The sequence below is a fragment of the Lathyrus oleraceus genome, chromosome 3 (genome assembly GCF_024323335.1).
Source record: "Lathyrus oleraceus cultivar Zhongwan6 chromosome 3, CAAS_Psat_ZW6_1.0, whole genome shotgun sequence".
Lineage (NCBI taxonomy): Eukaryota > Viridiplantae > Streptophyta > Magnoliopsida > Fabales > Fabaceae > Lathyrus > Lathyrus oleraceus.
This window is the reverse complement of record NC_066581.1, coordinates 303,843,906-303,861,531: the sequence shown is the minus strand read 5'-3', so window position 1 is coordinate 303,861,531 and position 17,626 is coordinate 303,843,906. Positions and strand designations below refer to the sequence as shown.

The 17,626-nt window shown below is 37.6% G+C and overlaps 1 long non-coding RNA gene across 1 annotated transcript; it reads right to left on the bottom strand.

Annotated features, from left to right (window-relative positions):
* Positions 1–2,646: 2,646 nt before the first annotated feature.
* Positions 2,647–4,129, bottom strand: LOC127127259 (uncharacterized). The gene is made up of 3 exons (XR_007805298.1): positions 3,730–4,129; positions 3,521–3,608; positions 2,647–2,905 (listed from the first exon to the last, which is right to left on the bottom strand). It is a non-coding gene; the product is annotated as an uncharacterized LOC127127259 (long non-coding RNA).
* Positions 4,130–17,626: the final 13,497 nt, after the last annotated feature.

The window sequence follows — 17,626 nt, the reverse complement described above, 5'->3', positions numbered from 1 at the left end:
CGACCGGAATACTCAGGAACATTTAGTACTCGACTAAGTACGCTCCTGCAATCCTGGACCTCGGTTGAAGGTAAGGTTTGGGATAAAGTCTCCTGAAATATTATTAGAGGAGATTAAAAATGAATTATATGTCTAACAAAATTTTCGATATAATTAAAGAAATAATGTTACATATACTTACACATTCGTCATAAACATTTTGAACCGCTTCAACGACAGCCCCATCCTTCCCAACCCGAGCAGCCTTCCACAATACGTGCTCCGGAAGAGATGTTGTATCACTTTTCTCCTCGGCTAGCTACACATTAAATCAGATTATAAGATCATCAATTATAACATATTGTGACAATGTATAAGCTCATAGCATTTGAATATACTCACAATTCTTTGTTGTAACCGTGCATATCCCGTACGCCCTTTTTTGTACGGATACGCGGGTTTTGATGCCCTTTTCCGATTTTTGTCGCTTACTTCCTAGATAAAAAAGTTTAAGGCATATTAGAACCAAGTAACTTAACAATTGTATAATACCATAATTAATAGACATTACATGGAATTTTTCGTTTCTTCGTTTGGCGACAAAGTTATCCCATTCTTCGGCTGAAATAATCTCCGCATACTTCATTGGCCGTTCTGCTTCAACAAATTTTCCTTCCTCATCCTTGAGAAATTTGTTGGACAAAAAGGATCGAAATCCTCGGAGTCTTTTTCCGGCCAATTGAATACAATATTTTTGCCGGCTTTCATCGATGTAAAAGGATCTCTAAAAAACATACACATGGAGTGTGTTATTATAAGTAATATTATAACAATATATGGTCAACAAATAGTAAAAAAAAAAACATATAACAATATATGGTAAGTACCTGTATCTCGGACCATATTTTTTCTTTGCCAACCTTCAATTCCGGACTTCTCCAATTATCACATGTAATCGGAATATGTTGTCGAACAAGGAAACCAATGTAACTTGCCAACATTGAACCGTTAGGCTCAATTAGTTGGTCTTCAGCACTCCAATGTACTTCAAATTTTTCACCCTTGTCTCTTGCACGAATGATTGACTTCATAACAGTCAATCCTCGTTTGATTTCTTTTTCAACATTGTTACGTGATCCACTCGCGTCATGGGTATCGTCTTGGTTAGCCATTTTATCTGTAATATAGAAATGATTCAATAAGACCCAAGTAAGACAATGACCATATTCGTGAAGCTACACAAAAAACACATTCATATACCTTCCATTTCTCTCATGTTACAACAATCTAAACTCTTTTTTTTTTATCATTATTGAATACAAACTCACACACACCTACTGCATACAAAAGACCAATGCAAACTTATGGTGTTTGGAACATGAACAAACTTGCACCCATAATCATCAAACTTCCAAGCACAAGCTCAAACACACTCCAAATGGCATCAGTTTTCAATCAGAAATAAAAAACCTTACAACAAGGTGCTCATGAACACCATATAGTGCTCGTTTGCCCTAAACAACATTAATCAACATAATGCACAAAATGTAAAACTCAGTTTAGAAAATGCCCTAATCAAACACCTGAAGAAAGTGAACGGTAACGATGGAGAAGAGAAATACATTCAAGGTGACGGTAACGATGGAGAAGAAAGTGAACAGCGACGGTGGACGCAGATAACTCAGTGAACGTGAACGCAGCAGCAGAAAAAGGCGACGGCGACGACGACGGTGAGGGAGGGAGAACGAACGGAGGACGAGAGTAATCGCAGTAGAGAGAAAACCCAGTTACGTAAACGAAATAGCATATAGAGAGGGAAAATAAAGAGACATGCAGTATATGTTATAATTTTAATGTTTACTAAAGGGGACCTTAGAGGGTGCTTTTGTAAAAAAAGTGCCCTCTAAAGGGGGCCTAAGAGGGCGCTTCTGAAAGCGCTCTCTAAGGCTTTCCAAAAGCGCCTTATAAACTGGAAATGTACATGGACTTAGAGAGCGCTTTTTTAAAAGCGCCCTCTAAGGGTACCCTTAGAGGGCGCTTTCATAAACGCGCCCTCTATTGGTGTCCCTCCATTTCCTCATTATTTTTTCGCTTCACTTTAGAGGGCGCTTTGTTACAAAAGCGCCCTCTAAAGTGCGCTGTCTATTCCAATTGTTCGCTCCTTATTTTTTCTCTTCACTTTAGAGTGCGCTTCTTTAAGAAAGCGCCCTCTAAGATGCGCTGTCTATTCCAGTTTTTGGCGTTATCCATTCATATCATTCATTCACTATGCATTCATCATGAGCATGGTCTATTGGGTGGTTTGGTATTCGTGTAAGATGACCTTCTGTCAACTGTTGACTTTTTGGTCAACTAATTGACCAAAGCCAACAATCAAGAAGTGGATACCCTAAATTTGACCTATGGCATTATAATTTCAAGTGACAATTGCCATTGATTGTTTTAGGCCATGATTCATTTAATTAAATTTTTTCCATGTACATTAAATAGTTTTAGTGGGACTAAGCCATTGAATATGAACATGGTAACCTCTTCATATAGCATTATATAGTATTTCATAAAGGAATTTCATACATTTGATATGGAAAGATAAGTAAAAGTTTTATTTGGATTTTTGAATCACAAATTTGAACTTGAATCACAAGTAAGCTTTGTCATTTGCAAGCATGAACCATAAGCATTAACATTGCATGAATCATTTTGCATAAATCCATTATCTAGTTTTATTACATCATGCTACATTGTTATAATACATTTGAATCAAAATTGGAAAGAAAAGAGAATCTTAATTGAATTTGAAGGCCCACCAAACCACCATGCCATGATGCTTCCATAAGCCTCCACAACCATCAAGCCTTACATTCATCGAACCTACAAACGTCAACATTGTCCAAGACAGAACCACACATACATCCACTTGCCATACCTGCATCATAAATCAAGCTCCATGATGAAGATGATAAACTACAATAACAATGGCACATCAGTAAGGACAATGAGCATAATGATAATAAGAGCAAACAACCTTACATTCTAGGTTTTTTCAGTTCACCAAAAAGCCATTAACATACAATTCAGTGCACATAAAATTCCAGTACCCTAACACTAAGCATGTTAACCTAACAATTTGACATCAACGAAACTTATCACTGTATCATTGCGGCTATACAGAACCATGGTATCATCATCATAACCACCTTATTTCATCAATTCAGGTAGTAGTAAAGCAACTCATAACAGGTCTAGACTTAGTAGGAATGTAAAACGAACCAATAACATGTCCAAACCAATTTGAAATTAACCCATAAATTTGAACTATAGCAGAAAATACAATGCCATAACCACTGCAGAAAAATCCCAGGACCATCATGTTTTTCACGTGACTTTGAGGTGGTTGATTAAAATTCATAAAAAATGCAATTTATTCAATTAAATTAGAGCAATTTCTAGCTGGATAAATCATGTTAGAGTCATAATGGATTCCAATTCAATCCCTAAACTACCCTCAAAATCACTCTATAAAACCAAGCACAGTTCTCACATTCAGGGGGTTGATCGATTCCACGAATCTTCTTCACGTTCTTTTTCATCATTTGCACACTCTGCACCACTCCACCTCATCATCCTCACTGCAAAATCGTAACAAATTCAATGCAGAATCTGAGCATAAATTCATAGTTGAGCCAGTCGCATCGAGTGGAGATCAAAATAGAAGAAAGGGAGAGCAAAGTCAAGGAAAATAGATCGTACATGAGCCTTCTCTTCCATACTCTTCCGTCACCACGGCCGAGCGCGTTTTCGAAGGTAGTTCTGTGAAGCTTCGATTGCAATTCATGGTTAGGATTTATGTAACAGTTAGCTTTGGTTTATGTTCGTGAGGGAGAGTTGGCGTAAACCGAGACCGGATTTTGATTGAGGGGTTTGAAACGATTGGAACCGTATAGGGTGAGTCATTACGTGCTCTGCCGCCCGACGATCAGTGCGGAGGAGCTGTTGAGTTTTTCGGCAAGTGCTTTGAGCAAGGGAGAGATAAGAGCGTGTAAGGGAGCGAACAAGGCTGAATGGTTCTTGTGGAACTTTGGTTTATCCTATTCAAATGGCTTGGGTTTGGGCTCACCTATCCAGCCCATGATAATCCCTAATTGTGAGATCCGCACCCCCTGCCTATAAAGGCAAAGGCCATTTGGCCGCCCAAACTTCTCTTCACATCCTTGCTACACCATCCCCCCTTGTCACTTGTTGGTTTTTGTTTTGTTTTTTTTCTCGTTTTTTTTTGTTCTTTATTTTATTCTTATGCTTTTATTTTTTCTATTTATTCAATACTTTGATTTAATCTCTAATGCAAATTAATATTTAATTACTAACATTTTATTTCGTTTGGATGGCTTGATTGATTAATCTTCGACACTTCAAATCATTGATATATGGATGTTTCAGTTGATTTAATCTTCTTTGATTCAAACTTATTGACAAATGATCATAGTATCCTTTTTGACACTTTGAATCATTGATAGATTATCCCTTAATGCGCCATATTTTGAATCCTTTGATTTGTGGATAGATAATCTCAAGTAATCGTTCTTTTCTTGCAAATTGGCTTCTAACATCTAACTTCTAACCTTTACCTTATGCATTCTAACTTTTACTTTACATTATTGTCATTTACCGTATGCACTATAACTTTTATTTTAAATTCTTATGCTTCTAAATATCATCTATCATCATTATCATATATATCATCATTATGCATCATATCTTATCTTTATGCATCTTTGTTATGACTTTAACTTGTTGTCTAATCCATTGAAAAACAAAAAAGCATGATAAAATGAAAGACCAAAAAGAGTTCTTTGTGAGACTTAATGATGAACTTAGAGGACTCTTTTAGGACCCTTACTTGGACCAATGTGATTGGCCTATGTAACTTGGGAGCATTTTGGACTTGTAATCTTTCATTATAAGAGAGCACTCATGGCACTAACTTAGGGAGACGTGCTTTGTAATTCCATTATTCACTTGTTAGCTTAGGACACAATGCATACACAAGACTTTCTTTTAGGCTACCTTACAACGATACCCTTTACTTCTCGCATCAAACCCTTGTATTTTTCATGTATCCCTCTCCCCATGTTGGTGTACTTTTTACTCAATTTTCTTTATCTTATTGTCATTTGTTAGCCAACCTTAGGAGTTAGCATCATTATCATTTCTCAAACAATAAATAAACCCTTGATCCAAGGTCAACTGGCATTTCTCAAATCAAATTTAAAACATAATAATTTGAGATTAGGATTGTATGCCACGGGCCTTAAGTGGTAGAGAAGGGATGAAAATGGAGCTTTCCTACCCTCATTTTGAGTATTTATGACACAAGACGCTTGGCTTGGTAGTTCGAAATATTCACCTTTACCCATAGTCTTTAGTTCAATCCGAAGTAAAAAACAATCTCTTCTCAAAACCTAAAAACAATATCAACTCATCAAACCTTTTATTTTGCGCCTTAGGGCATCACTTCAAAAATCTTTTTCCAAGGTATAAAATCAACAAACAAACATTTTTACCATGAACTATGAGGCTCTGATTTCTCAGTACTACAAATGAGCATACGTAGGCAAGAGGGACCAAATCACTGCCGATCACACTAATAAAAAATTCATTTTCACTCCATAAACCTTTAGCAAGTAAGCATTACGATAACGACACCCACTCAAGCAGGAGATAATCTAGATGGTTCCCATCGAGTACGATGGATGTGAGGGGTGTTAATACTTTCCCCTTGTATAACCTACTTCCGAACCTTTTCATGGTTGCGATAACCATTCTTTTGGGGTTTTCTTGATATTTTCCCTTTCCTCTTGGAATAAATAAAATTCGACGGCGGCTCTGTATTTTTCGTATAGCGATAACTGGTGACTCAACTGGGGACGATTCCCTAAGCAAGTCAAGTCTGGTCTAGGTTGATTCCTTGCATATTTGGGTGTTAATCTTTTTGCATTACTTGCCTTATTTATTGCATTTTCTCTAAATTTTCATGTGATATTTGTTATGTGGTTCCATCGTGTTGTGGTGTTGAATGACTACTACCTTGATTGCAATAAACCTTGTGGGAAAGACTCTCTACCCGAGTCTAGAGTGAAAGCTTGAGATAAGAGATGTTGAGTAGTATAGGTCATCGAGAAGCTTTTCTCGTAAGGGTCGATACGAGAACCTCGCTTGGAGTAGATTCTTTTGAGAATATTGACTACCGTCAAGCTTTTGGTGTAAGTGATCAATGTTTTCATTAGGATCCATGACTCTAAGAACCTTTATAGAACCTGGAACATTTAGACAACTATGATTGATGGTCACATATTATGGGCACCCGAGAAGCTTTTCTCGCAAAGGTTGGTTCAAAGATCTCACTCATAATAGATTTTCTTGATGGAGTTTTCACCTAGCTAGTAAATTGATATAAGTGGAAAACAGTCAAGAAAATCCATGACTCTAAGACCCTTGTCTAGAACCCAATGTCGATGGTCACGTAGTACGGGCCACTGAGAAGCTTTTCTCGCGAGAGTCAGTACGAAGATCTCACTCATAATAGATTTTCTTGATGGAGTTGTCTCCTAGCAAGTAAATTTATATAAGTGTCAAATAGTCAAGAAAATCCATGACTCAGAGACCCTTGTCTATAACCCAATGTCGATGGTCACGTAATGTGGGTCCCCGAGAAGCTTTTCTTGTGTGGGACGGTACGAAGACTTCACCCAGAATAGATTCATTTGATATGGTTACTGACCGACATATTTTTTCCGCAAGCGGAAAATAGTCAGATGAATCCATGACTCTGGATTCATGTTTAAAACCCTATGTCGTACCTGGTGAGATCCCTGATGTGGAAAGAAATCAGTGTTATCTTCCACCCATACCTCAAACCTATGAAACTATGCCTGCTTATGTGTTAAACATATAAAGCCATGCTTGAGTATTGTTCATCCATGCATCCATACATTCATGCATCATAAGCATAAACAATATAAAGCAAAGCTCTTAGTATCTGGTGTTTATTGCAGGAACCTACAAGGACATTTGCCAAAGTAATCATGAATCTTATTCCCAAGAAAAGCACATTTTCTTTATGATACAAGGAACCTCGGATGGACAGCTTGAATGCCTTGAGTTCTAGATTGGCGCTTGTCAAGTATAAGTGCTACGCAAATTATGGAAACATTTTGGACCTATTGATTGAGAAGGTGGACTACAAAGCTCTTACTACTTTGGCTCAGTACTATGACATCCCTTTGCGGTGTTTCACTTTCCCAGACTTCCAGATATCTCCCACCTTGGAAGAGTTCGAGAAGATTTTGGATCGACCTATTAGAGATCATAATCCTTTCCCGAACATGGAAGAAGATTTCACTATGCCAAAATTAGCATCAGTGTTGGGTCTTAATGTGAATGAATTGGTTGCCAATTGAGTACCTAAGGGGGTTGTCAAAGGGTTCACAAGGAAGTTCTTGGAAGGCCACGCCTGAAAGTCCACTAAAGAAGAGAAATGGGAGTCATGTGTTGCAGTCTTGGCATTGTTAATTTATGGAATCGTTTTATTCCCGAACATTGACAATTTCATAGATCGCCCAACAGTGGAGATCTTCTTATCTGGCAATCTAGTGTCTTTCCCCTTGGAAGACTTTTACCATACTTTCCACACTCTTCATGAGAAGAAAGGTGTGACTTTCCTGTGTTGTGCTTAGTTTTTGTACATGTTGATGAAAACCCATGTGCCGCAAAAAGGTCCTTTCGTCTCCAAAAATCTCACATGGCCTCAAAAGTTTGCTTCACTCTCCGTCGGTGCTGTTCAATGGTACAAAAGGGAATGGGAAACCAAAGACATCATTCTCAAGTGTGGAGGATTTCCCAATGTGTCCTTAATGGGGACTAGTGGTTGCATCAATTACAACCTCGTGTTATGCATGAAGTAGTTTGGGCATGCAATGAATGACCCTCTTGAGGATAAAGACCTGGTACCGTTTGTCACCAATAGTATTGATCCACTTAACCCTGTTGTAACGAAAGTGAGAAAAGCTTGAACAAAGATTGTCAGAAGTGGTCTAGAACTAGGGAAGAAGAACGTCATTACCAAAGAACCATATGTGTAGTGGTTTAGAACTACCTTCACGATAAGTTTCAATTGGTAAGAGCCCGTGAGAAAATCCAAAACATGAAGGCATGGATTATTGATGAAGCCAACCAAGAGTTGAGAAACAAATGCCAATATTGGGAAGATGCCTATCGAAGAACCGAAGGTGCCATAACTGAAAGAGACGTCATTATTAGGAACCTGAAAGGTCTCTATACATAATGGATGAGCAAGTACGTAAATATGTCTATTTTGACCAACTATGCTCTTCGAGATTTCCCCAACTAGATGAAAGAGGCTGATCTAATCATGTGTCTAGAGAACACTTCTCACCAAGTCTACAACTTCGTGAAGTTATGTAAGAAGACTTTGGCTAAGCTAATTATCGATGTTGATGCTCTTCACAAATCTCAAGGGGTCACTTTCCAAGTCAACTTATAACTTGTATTTGTTTTCAGTGCAAAGAGGGTTGTCTTTTTAGCTTACTTGTACTTATTATGTTAATTCCAAAAAAAAAGATGAATGAATGAGGTTTTCTGTTTCCACCTTATGTGTGCTTTTATTTTTTATTGCAATGCCAAATTGTTAGTACCTTAGGATTGGCATTAATTTTGTAAAACAAATAATAAAATCACCTATGTTGTTTTAATATGTTGGGTTGAAGAAGTTCAACACCTGGACCAACATGTCATGTAAGATGTCACAACATCATGACTGTGACATCGCGCAGGTGTATAAAACTGAATTAGTTAATTCTGGTATGTGTTAACTGATTTAATATTCTGGGATTGGTCAGAATCCTATGTGGCGTTATTTGTGGAGGTCTTGAAGACTCAATCAGAATATTTGGTGAATATACAGTTTCTAAATATGGAGATATTTTAGGAACTAAAAGATTGAAGACCTTGATTGTAGCAGAAGTTTTCTGCTGGCTTTGTAAAAGCAAAGGAGAAGTTTGCTGCGATTTCTGAAGGCCCAAATCCAGTTGGGTGTTTAGGTTATAAATAGCAGATTGTAACCTAGGTTTTGGGAGCCTCGAAGAATGTAAAATTAGGGGTGTGTATGAGGTAAACCTCCCAACCTGTGGGAAGGTTACCATGTGTTTCTCAGTGCTCAAAGCATTAGCTTATTTATAACTCAAAGCCTGTAGGTAAGAGTAGTTACGGTCTTGAACGAAGCTGTGAAGCAAGTTCAAGTTGTTTAGCATTACATTGAAGTTCTAGTGATAGGAATGGAAACTGGTGGTTTCTATCTAGGAGTTCCTAGGTATAGATTGCATTGGGTAGAGATTAAGTGAAGAGTTGTAAACGGGGGAGTTTAACTCTGAATTAATACTGCTGATAGTGGATCTTCTTCCTGACTTGGTATGCCCCCAGAGTAGGTGATGTTACACCGAACTGGGTTAACAATTATTTGTGTTTTTACCTTCTGCACGTTATAATCCTGTCTGTTATAACTCAGCATGTATTTCAATCTGTTTATCAAGAGAATAACAGACCTGGTACATAGCCTACTGGCTGAATGTCAAACAGAATGTTTTGACATTTATCATTGACAGTATATACTGAATAATAGACTGGTTGGTCTTTTACAGTACAACATTTAGCACAGTCTGCTTTCAGGAAAATAACAGACTTAGCATATGGTATATGTTCTGCACGTCAAACTGAATGTTGTGACATTCATTCCTGACAGCATATGCTAAAGTGTAGGATGGTTAGTTTTTCTGTTTCAGCATTTTTCTCAGACTATTTTTCAGGAATCCAACAGCTGAGCTAAAATCCAGGAAACTAACAACTGAGTTACAATTAATGAACCTAACAAATAGCCTATTTGTTAGCACCCTAAAATGTGGAAATTAGGTTAACTTGCTTAACCTCAATTTTAGCAAATACAAGTACAAGGCCCAAGTGCTGCAATGTACAAGTTCAGTATTTATCTCAGTCTGTTTTTCAGGAGCATAACAGACCTGACATATGGCCCATTGTCTAAATGTCTAATTGGAAGTTATGACAGTTATCTCTGTCAGCTGATACTGAAGTATAGTCTGGTTGATTTGTAACAGTTGATCGCGACTTTATGAGTCGAATTTGGGGTACAAACTGCAAGTGCACAGTTCTATCGCGTAGTTTTAAAAGATATCGATCCCACAGGGACTTATGAATCGATATACCGTTATCTAAGGTTACTTCGTAAAGCTAAGGCAGGTAATACTTTGATTGGTTGGGGGAAAAACTAAAACTAAAATAAGATCTAAAATAAATATCTAATAAGCGGATATCGGTATGTAGTTCGTCGTAATTAGGGAATCAATTCTTTGTTGGTTTCTTGGTTTTAAAATAAATCTTTTCAGTTGACACTATTGATTAAAAGTCTTATCTCAAACTCTCGCTCTGTTGAATAAACTATGATTTTATATTAACGTAGCTGTCACTTATAGTTAAGTCAAAAACCACTTTTTGAAAACAATAAAATCCGTAGAAACTCTTTTTAAGAAAACACTAATCGTTTAAACACCCTTATCTCAAACTCTCGCTCTGTTGACTTAGGTTATATAATTAAATTCAAAAGCTTAACTCTCGTCCTCACATTCAATATTTAAAAATACTTTTTGAAAAAGGTTAGAATTTGATTAACTCTAAAAATTGCTCTCGCCCTGATCTAGAATTAATGTCCAATTAACACTGTCCAGTCAAAAACTCAAACTCTCGTTCTATTGCTTTTAACTTCTTTATGTCTTTTACTTTCGTACAAAAACCTTGTTATTAAACCTGTAAATTGAGACTGTAAAAAGAGTGATTTTAATTTTAAACTTAATTAAACCAATTCGGTTTTGATTCCTTCATTCCGCTTACTCTACATACCGATACCTAAGTAAATCAACCAGACATGCTAAACAGACTTCAATAATTATCATGCATAAATAGATTCATCTTAGGCAAATAATATAAATAAACAGTAAAGCAGGGCATATATAAATTCAAACAATAATTAAAGAACCTGAGAAATTAAATAGCAGTCTTGAACACTCCACCACAGGCCGGTTGGATTTGTTCTTGAATTCTTCAATCAAACAGAAAAATAAAAGCGAAGGAATAAAAAAACTAGATTCTAACGTAAGGTTAGATCCGGTAAAAGGTACACAATAGTTTCCGGTGTAGAAACTATTGTGCGAAAAAAGAATTTACTAAATGCTAAAAAGGAAAATAGAAATTGCAAGGGAAACAATATAAAACTCGTAAAAGCAATGCTGTAAAAATGTGCTTGTACTGCTGGAAGAGAAAAATTGCGAAAAAGCGAAAACGGCGAAGGAATCTGGAAAAAGCGTGGAACCGAGAGCTTTCCAAAAAGCTACTATTTATACTGCTACTTGTGTAACTGCTTCCAAGGGTTTTCCGTGTACACGGTCTTTACGTTCCAAGGGTCAAGCGTGGAAGTAGCTTCAACGTGGTCTATTTCAACGTGGTCAGTTGCGTTCCTGGTGCCAAAAATATAGGGGAATGGTGTGACGTCCGTCACACCATGTGTGACGCTCGTCACAGGAGTGTGTAAAGCGTGACGCTCGTCACAGCCTTTGTGACGCTCGTCACAGGCACAACGCCTGTGCCTTTTTGGGCTGGGCTTTGGCCTTTGATATTTGCTTCTTTTCATTCCTTTTTGCACCTCCTTTTCTTCCTTTTTTACTTGTGCTTCAAATAGACCACCTGAGATAAATAGAAAGAAAATACCGCGTAATATCTGATAAAATGAAATAAATTGAAGTAAATAATAATATAATTTAATTAAATTGAGTCCTAGAATGTGATACTATTTCATGTTATCAAACTCCCCCATACTTAGATCTTTGCTTGTACTCAAGCAAAATACAGTATAGAACTTGTTTTAAAAAATTTAGCCAGATGAAATTTCAAAACACACATCAATTCGTACTAGGTTGCCTGTAAACCTTGTTTAGAAGTAACTTGAGTTTAATCTTGACATCAACAACCACCGTCACAACCTCAGATAACCCCACTTTATGCAAACCAGTTCGAGTAATGCCATTATAGCTATCCTAGTTCCTTTACTCTTATTTCACCCGTTTTCATTCTAGCGAAATCACATTAAGCCCTTTATCTTTTCGCATAGTGGAGTAACCGGTTAGTGATTCTGATCCCCTTTTAGCTAGAAGTTCTGGTATATAAGTCGGATAACTTCGTTATTCAGTCCATTGCAAATTGCGGGGGATCGGACCGTAGTCCGCCCTACCAAGTTCAGTACCAGATACATGCTGAACCAACTCATAATGGATCTTTCATATTATGCTTTTGTATGATCTGCAACCTTTAGATTAAATGATCTGGTAAGGATCACCTAACTTAATTAGTGCATTTCCTGATATATATATATATATATATATATATATATATATATATATATATATATATATATATATATATATATATTTACGTTACTTTGGGAATCATTCACTTATATTCATCGGCCTTCCACGTAGTTTGCTATTAAGATGGTGCTGACTTCTCGTATAAACTACTCGGGGTTACTATAAAACTAAAAGTTCAAGGGATTGGTATAATAAGTACTTATCCTGATCTAACATGTTGAGGTTCTTAGAGCGTTGTTATGGTAATAATTTTTGTCTTGATTTCACTCAAGTTTTATAAAATAAGCGACCTTTATACTTATTGAGTGCGTTGAATTTTTGTTATGGCTCATGAAAATTGAGGGGAATAGATAATAGAAAGTTTTCACATTTGGGACTTAACTTAAAATAAATCTATATTATAAGAAATATTATTTTATTATATATTTTTTTTATAAGGGAAATAACAATGAAAAGAAAGATACATACTTGAAAAAGAAAAAGGAGGATAGAAAGAACACAGTTTTCCCCCCCATACTTGAATGAAACATTGTCCTCAATGTTTGAAGGAAAAAAAATGAATTACAAAAAGAAAGGAAAAAAAAAACTAAAGTTAAGGTTGCCTGCCGCCTCTTGTTCTTGGACCTGGTGATCTTTGATGTACGTCTAAGTTGTCGAACCTGCTAAGCAAATCGGTGAACCGCTGGTCGGTTATGGCATTCCTCTCTTCCTGTTGTTGTTGCATTTGGCGCATCATTTGCATCATTTCGAGATTCTGTGCTTGCATACCATCAATAGCATCCATGATATCGTCGTTGGTTGCAGGCCTTCTTCGTCGACGACGTCGGGAGGATGGGCCAGCTGCAGTATCGGAAGGGTTGAGCGGGACTGATTGTTGTGCAGGAGCGTTATCACCTTGCTCCATTTCTTCGAACTCGTCTGCAGACGGGTTTGTATGTGAAGGCTCGGTAGCTTCGGGAGCATTCAGATCATAGAGGTGGCGGTTGGGATTGGTGACATCGGTTAAGGCAATGTTGGGTAGAACAACGCTTGGGACTGCCTGGTTATTCACCATAAGGTAGTATTTTCCGCCTACTCTGTTCTTTATTAGGCGGCTGGACCGACAGTAGCTTATATCCATAAAGAGGGGAGGTAAAGATTCTAAAGTTTGGAGTCGGTCCCCTAGGTTTAAGCCAAGTGCTATGGTGGTGATTAATCCATCAATTACAAAAGGTTGACGGCCTCTAGCACATAAGGTGCGGATATGATGAAATAGGAAGGAGGCGGCGTTTACCTTAGCATTCGGTTCGAAGACGTATTCGAGGAAGAATAGTTCCTTTGCGTTGACCTTGCTGTTGTTCGGTCTTCCAAAAACTGTGTTTTGTTGGATGCAGATAAAGTACCGGATAGTTGGGTTATGTATATGGGAAACAAGGAGCTCTTCCCAGTTGTTGGCATCTACACCGGATATTTTCCTAAAGAGGTCGAAAGCGGCAACTGTGTTCCAGTTTAGGTTTGGAGGGATTCTGGGGTAGACTTGACCTTCTATGGGGAATTGTAGCATGGTACTCAATTGGTTTTGGGATAGGGAGTACTCGGTATTGAACATACGGAAGGTTGCGGTACCGGTTAAGAATTCGTCCTCACCGGTGGGAGTGTTGTACGCATATGAACTTAAGAATTCTAAGGTTAGGGATGGGTAGGTGGGTTGATTATGCGTGCATAGAAAGGTTAGATCGGCAAGGCGGAGCATCCACTCGATACCTTGAAGTAATCCTAATTGTTGTAAACAAGTTAAATCAGGATACCTGGTAGAAGTGACACCTCGTTGTTGGAAACGCTCGAATTGCTCTCTTTGATAGTTATCATCTTCAGATCGGAAGATGATGTTTCCAAAATTTTGATTTCCCGCCATACTGATGAATGAGTTGGAAGAAGTAATTAGGAAAGAAAAGAAAATATATTTGATTGTATAGAATAGTTGTGATGTAGGAAGAAAGGTATGGTGGGTATTTATAGGAAAAATTTTTGAAGTTGGAAAGGGAGTGGTTGAGAAGTAAATAAATGTGGGTAAATGTGAATAAATGGGGAAGGTAAAAAGGTGTAGGGTTGTAACGTTCGTCTTCAACGGCTTTGTAACGTTAACATGGCGTTACGCTCGTTACAGGGGCATGACGGGCGTCACAAGCACTTTGTGTGACGTCCGTGATAGAATGTGTGACGCTCGTCACACAGTCTTTTTGGCATGGTTCTGCTAGCGTTCTTCAGAATAACTTTGGTAATTTATTTTTATTATTTATTTTGTTTTGCTTCAAATTATTTTATTTTGCTATTTAGTTTTCCTGCATGCTATTCTACTTTGTATAATAGTGCATAAATGTATTAAATTGTTAATAATTTATGTAGGCAGCAACAGTAGAGAGCATTTTTTTGATAGATATTGCATAATTCATAATAAAATAGGATAGTTCAATATCTTCATAAAATAATCATAATGTAACAATGGAGAAAAACAAAAATGCGAAAGAGAAACAAATACGAACATAATTTGAAATAACATTAAATAATAAAACTAACTAAAACTAGATAACTAAGAAAAACGACTTCTATCCATCTGCACGATCTCTGGCCGGAGGAGCAAAGGAGTTAACACGGTATAGTAACTCGTGAAACTGATTTGTCATACTGTTCATGTATCCCAGAAATTCGTGTCTCATGTTAGTGAACTCTTCTCTGAGGGCGTCTTATTCTGACATCAAAGTTTCAATGGCGGTGTTATAATCAGTTCCGGGCATATGATGTCTAAGGTTGGGTATTGCCGATTCTTCGGTCTGAACAGGTTGAGGAGGAGGATCAATGTCATAATAACCAGATGGTGTCTGAGGGTCTAATTCAGCATAAGGAATCAGGTCATCACAAATCTCATAGTCCTGGATGGATTCAGTGGATCTAGCAGGAGAGGGGGTTTCGTTCAGATTGTAGAGCCAGTTATTGCGGTTATGAACACTAGTCCTAGGATCGGGCATGGTGAATAGGCAAAGAACTTGGTTATTAATTATAAGCTCAAACTCGTCAGATCCTAGGTTTGCTATAAACATAGTGTTGAAGAGGAAGGGTATACTCATAGTAGTAATGCCACAAAAAGGGCTTAAGTCAAGCATAGGCTGACGTAATCCGATAGCATTACCAATCATGGTTATCAAACCGCCTATTCGAATTGGTGCTCGTTCATCTTGGATAAGGTGGTCTAAATTTGCCAACATAAAAGTGGCACCGTTTACTGAACGGTTCTGGGAAGCACAAAATATGATGAAGAGTTCATCACGTGAAACTGTGGTACTGTTTGGCTTCTTCCCAAATAAGGTGTGGGTCAGGATCTTATGGAAATAACGGAAGGCCGGGTTATGTATGTTTCCAGAGAGAAACTCATGTTCCTCGGGATCGTCATTTCCAGTCAAGTTACCCCAAAAGTGTTCAAGTTCTCTATATTCAAAAAGTTCTTCTTGGCTCACTGTGAATGTGTCAAAGGATGTAGGGAAACCTAAAAGGTTGGTAAAGTCTTGAATATTAAATTGGTACTCCATGTTAAACATTCTGAACTGGATAAAACCTCTGCTTATTCCTTTCCCATGGCTGGGTAGATAGATCAGAGAACTAAGGAATTCTAGAGTCAGTCTCCGGTAAGTGACAAATTGTCTACGGATAGGAGCGGTTTCCCACCCTATCTGACTCAGCAAATACAGGACACTTTGTCTTAGTCCAAGGGCAGTCATTGCCCAGTCATCAGCATACAGACTAGGTAGCATCTCTCTCGTGGCTAGTTCCTCAAACTTTTGTTTCTGAGCTGTTCCTCTGAATTTGATACCCATACGATCAATTTGTCCCATCAGGTTAGTGTTAGCTAGAGAAAAGAAAAACAAGAGTTTTAGTCAGGATTTGGCCAAATGCCGAAAGAAGAAGAGAAAAGTTTTTAATAAATTAAAATAAATTAAGAATGAATACTAAACAAAAACTAAAAGAATAATTAAGGAAGAAATAGAAAATAATAATAGAAGAAAAAAAATAATAAAATATTTGTGGGTTGTCTCCCACTAAGCGCTTTGTTTAATGTCGCAAGCTCGACATAAAAACTATCAATTATAATCTATAAGTTCTTGAGGCATTTCGTCTAAGTGCAAGACTTGCGAATCTTCATTGTTTTCTGCATAGTGATAATGTTTTAGACGTTGCCCGTTTACGGTAAATGGTTCCATAGATTTGCCTTTAATTTCTACTGCTCCACTGGGAAAAACATTGGTGATTTGAAAAGGACCTGACCATCTAGATCGTAGTTTTCCCGGGAATAACTTTAGTCTGGAGTTAAATAAAAGGACTGTATCGCCTTGTTTGAAGATTTTCCTTGATATGCGGTTGTCATGCCATTGTTTTGTTCTTTCTTTGTAGATTCTGGCATTTTCGTAAGCGTCTCTTCTGAGTTCCTCTAATTCGCTTATATCAAGGATTCTCTTTTCGCCGGCGGCTTTATAGTTTAAATTTAGATTTTTAATAGCCCAATAGGCTTTATGTTCTAATTCTACCGGGAGGTGACAGGATTTTCCATAAATTAGCTTAAATGGGGTTATCCCGATGGGAGTTTTGTAAGCAGTTCGGTAAGCCCATAAAGCTTCTGGTAATTTCAATGACCAGTCTTTCCTTGAAGTGGCGACTGTTTTCTCTAGTATCTGTTTGATTTCTCTGTTAGACACTTCCACTTGCCCACTGGTTTGAGGGTGGTAAGGTGTCGCTACTCTATGTCTTACGCCATACTTAAGCAGTAGTTTTTCGAGTACCTTGGATATGAAATGCGATCCACCATCACTAACTACTATTCTTGGGACACCAAACCTTGGAAATATTATATTCTTAAAGAGTCTAGTTACTACTCGTGTGTCGTTTGTTGGAGAAGCTATAGCTTCAATCCATTTTGATACGTAGTCAACTGCCACGAGTATGTATTTGTTACCGAAAGAGGATGGAAAAGGTCCCATGAAGTCTATTCCCCACACGTCGAAAATCTCTACTTCCAAAACGCCCTTTTGTGGCATCTCGTCACGTCTAGATATGTTTCCTGTGCGTTGACATCTGTCACATTTCTTAATAGCTGCATGTACATCCTTCCATATATT